This window comes from Thunnus albacares, chromosome 2, assembly GCF_914725855.1.
Source record: "Thunnus albacares chromosome 2, fThuAlb1.1, whole genome shotgun sequence".
NCBI lineage: Eukaryota > Metazoa > Chordata > Actinopteri > Scombriformes > Scombridae > Thunnus > Thunnus albacares.
In genome coordinates this window covers 7,001,396-7,005,720 of record NC_058107.1, presented here as the reverse complement: position 1 = coordinate 7,005,720, position 4,325 = coordinate 7,001,396, and the positions used below count along the sequence as shown (strand labels likewise).

The following is a 4,325-nucleotide window of genomic DNA, read 5'->3' as shown; positions in this document are numbered from 1 at the left end:
TCGTGGGATGCGGGATGAGGGGGTAGGGGTCGAAGGGATGAGGGTCGAGGGATGGGGAGAAAGAAGAGCAGGCGGGAAAGAGGGGAAGGAGGGAGTGGATAGGAGAGTGATAGATGAAAGGAGGAGATGCGACGACGTCGTATGGTGCTCCGGGAATCCGGGAAATTGATTCCGCTGAGGTAGGTCTGTATGGTGGAAGACTTGATCTTGAGTTGAGTGTGGGAGAATGTAATGAAGCAGGAGAGGGTAAGAATGTCCGTTGAAGGGAATGGGAGTCCGTGGGAGACGTGAAAGGTTTTAAAGGAATTCCAGCCGGTGAAGTATGGAGATAGTGTTCAAGGGGTGACGCTGTTGATGATGTTATCCCGTGAAGTGGTGACCAGTTGTTCCAGTTGCGGGTTCAGTTGTAGATTGTGGCTGAAAATGGTGGGACTGGAGTTGGAAGAGGGTTGGAGGCTGGAGCTAGTTGTCTGAATTTCTGAAACATGAAACGAGAGAGTGAATCGGCGATTGCGTTTTTGTGGCCTGGAATGTGGAGTGCTCGGATGATGAACTGGTGCTGGGCTGAAACCAATGTGAGCTTGCGCACGAACTGCATGATGTCCAGATTGTGTGACCGGCCTTTGTTGAGGATGTCGACGACGGCGCTGTTGTCAGAGTGGATGGCGATGGTCTTTTTGGACCATTCATGCCCCCAAAGAATGGCAGCGATGACAATCGGGTACATTTCTGAAATGGTGGAGGAAGGGGCCAGGGAAGAGAAGTCAGGTGGCCATTCGGCAGAGAACCATCTGCCACCGTAGTAACCACTGAAGCCGACTGAAGGGGCGGCGTTGGTGTATAGCTGGATGTCATTGGCATCTGTAACGTGGACGTCGTAAAAGAAGGAGATGCCGTTCCAGGAAGAGAGGAACTGGTGCCACATTTTTAGTTCCATCTTGCACGCGCTGTCTAGCGTGACGTGGTCGTGGATGGATGGGACGGCGGTGGCTATGGAGAGAAGGTGTGACAAGAAAGATCGGCCCTGAGGGATGATGCGGGTGGTGTAGTTGAAATGGCCCAGCAGAGAGAGTAATTGACGTTTGGTGCATGTGTTGGCCATGAGAAAGTTTTGAATGAGTAGAGAAATGCGGTGGAGTTTCTCAGTAGGCAGAGATGCTTGGAGTGTAATGGAGTTGAGGGTGATGCCGAGGAATTCCAAGGATGTGCTTGGGCCTTCTGTTTTCTCTGGAGACAGGGGAACGCCGAGATCAGTGAATGCGGAAATCATTGTGGTGAGACGGGGGCGAAGACGGTGGCGTGACCGTGAGGAAGTCGTCAAGTAGGTGGATGACGTATGGGAGTTTATAATTGTTGGAAAGAATCCAGCAGAGGGCTTCGGACAATGAGTTGAAAATTTTTGGGCTGCTCTTGCAGCCGAAGGTTAGACGCACGGCAAAATAGTATGCGCCCTTCCAGGAGACCCCGAAGAGGTGCCAGTAGTCGGGGTGGATGGGGAGGACTTTGAAAGCACTTGTGATGTCCGCCTTGGACAACCATGCTCCCTGGCCCGCGAGTCGGATGAGGGAAATGGCGTGGTCTATGGTGGCGTATTGCATGGAAAAGTCCAGGCTGGGAATCAGGCTGTTAATGCTTGGAACAGTGGAACCGTGGGGGGACGAAAGGTCGATGATGAGCCTCTTTTTCCCAGAGTACTTCCTGGTTGCCACTCCGATTGGGCTGACTCTGAAAGACGGGAAAGGGGGGCTGGAGAAAGGGCCAATCATGAAGGCGTCATCAACTTCTTTTTGCAGTAGTCTGTCAACTGTGGTGGGTTCAGACAGGGCTGATTGCAAGTTGTTGCATATGTGAGTGGACTCAGGCGTGGCCTGCAGACCCGGATGGAAACCGTAAGTGAAGCCCTGAATGAGGAAGTTGACGAACTGGGTGTCTGGATGGTTTTGTAGGGCAGTGGCTAGGGCGTTGATGTTAACAGGGGTATTGAGATGCTTACACAGCTGTTGCTTTGTCGGGTTGTGTGGGCATGTGGCTCTGGCGTGGGCTCCCCTGCAGAATGAACAAGTGTGGAGGAATTTGCAGCTGGAGGAGCTGCAACTGAGGTCGTTGAAGTTATTGCAGATCATCCGTCCTCCCTGGTAGAGGACAGGTCTCCCTCTCCTGTCTGTGCCTTTGGGGAGGGGGCCGAGGATGGATGGGTGATCTAAGGCAGGTTTGGGGGTGATGGATGGTGGGGGAGCCACCGATGGCAAGTAGTGTGGCATGGCTGGGCTTCGCTTGTCTGTTACCGAGGCGCGGGGCAGGGGGGCGGAGAGGGTGCATGCTGCGGCGGGATGGGAAGGGGCGCCACATGTTTTGCAGTGCAGAGAAGCGCGAGCTGCGAAAACTTGGCAGTATAGCTCGTGGTCCAATGTTCCCCAGTACGTGCCCTGGTTGAACTGTTGGAGGCGACCGGCGGCTTGGGAGGCAAAGAGGATATGATAGGTATAGAAACCGTTGCCACCGAAACGCAAGGCCAGGTCGAGAATTAATGACAAGTAATCATCGAGCTCGGACCTGCGGTCGGGGAAGGCTGAACAAATTATGTCTCTATACAATGAGAACGCAAAAGCGAACTCAGCGACTGTGAGGTCCTTGGAGCGAGCAGGAAGTGGCTGTTTAAGTTCTGAGGGGCCGAATGAGGTGAGCAGTTCCCTGGGGATGTGAGGATTAATTGATGTAGGGTGAATGAGTTGAGCGAGATCAATGTAATTACCGGTTAGGATCTGCTGCCTGAGGGTGGGAGACACGGGGGAGGGCCGGGCGGATGCTAGGGGGCGCACTGGTGGCTGGACGGTGGCCAGGGTGTAGCTGCTGGATGGAGGTGTGGGAGCCAGGAAAAGGCCGAGGCTGGCTGTGTGTAAGGCTGTAGGATAAGGAGGTGCAGGTGCTGTAGTACGGGTAATGCTAGAGTGCAGGTCGTGGGGAGCCGGGGGGTAGGGGAGGAGACAGGGAGGGTGAAAAGAAGAAAGAGGAGGAACAGGTTGGGTGTAACTCGTGGAGCTGCTGGGGCCCGCTGTTGTTTGTGCTGTCTGAGCGGCTGCCGTGGTTGGTGCGGGTGGAGGAGCAGCTGAGATGGCCGGGAGGGAAGGAGCAGCAAAGATAGGAGCCGGAGAGGAGGAAGGGATGCTGGGGTGATGGAATGTATATGCATGGGATGTAAGTGCGGCTGAAGAGAAAGTAGGAGGAGGAAATGGCTGTGGAGCAGAGAGAGCCTGCATAGGGTTAGAAGCAGACTGTACTGGGGAGGCTGAGGTTGCTGAGGAGGAAGGTGTGCGTGTGGCGGAGCGATGTGCCGTGACGTCACGGACGTCGTCGCGCGCGCGACGTCGGGAACCCGGAAGATCGTGGGAAGATGGACGGGAGAGAGTGCTGTCCTTCAGGGAGTTTGTGTGTAATTGAAACAGTCTTGCCTTGTTGTCGGTGCGGTGGAAGGGAATGTTATTTTGGCTGAGGAAATGCTTTAAGCGAGCGACGGTCCACTCGGACATGTTTGGGGCCGAGGAGCGGTCCGTACACCGGAGGCGAGGAGAGCGCTGCGCGCGGTGGCTGCTCCTCTTGGGCGGGCTCCGGGATCTCGAGCGAGGCTGGAGTGAGCATCAGGAATAAGTAGCTTCCTTCGGACGCCGAGTACGGGACCTTCCCCTGGAGCCGCTGGGGATCGAGGGCTCGACGATACCGTCGTCGACGGAGGATGAGGGCCGAGAGGCCGGGATGAGGGAAACCGAGGAGCGCAGGCGAGGCTGCCGGAAAGATCGGACGCCGGGGGACTCCGGGACTTCGAACGAGTCCTCGTCCGAAGCGTTGAGGAGCAGTTCGAGGTCCATGATGTGAGTAAGAAGTTTTAAGTTTATGCTGGTGTGTCACAGGGTGCTTGCAAGCTGAGACAGAGGGGAGAGGAGCGGATATGGTGTGTCTAAATACCCTGTGGTGCGGAAATGGGTTGCGTACAAGGCGTGGTCTTTGGTTCCCGAACTTTGTTTATAAGTCTATAAACTTCATTTATGTAAAAATGTAGATGTTGACGATGGACTAGTTAATGGAGTGTGTGGCACAGTAACTCATATCGCTATTTCTAACAAAAACAACTTTCCTCACACAGTGTACATTCAATTTGATGATAACCAAGTTGGAGCACAGACAAGGAAAAAAACTGCATATCCCTCTAAACAATTAATGAATTCAACCGCAATCAAACCAGAAGAAGAAAAAGTCACTAATAAGGGTGGTTTGAACTTGCATGGGCTTGTACAGTGCATAAAGTGCAGGGTATCACTGTTGACAAAGCT

At 54.1% G+C, this 4,325-nt stretch overlaps 1 pseudogene; it reads right to left on the bottom strand.

Annotated features, from left to right (window-relative positions):
- Positions 1–369: 369 nt before the first annotated feature.
- Positions 370–3,527, bottom strand: LOC122969703 (annotated as a pseudogene).
- Positions 3,528–4,325: the final 798 nt, after the last annotated feature.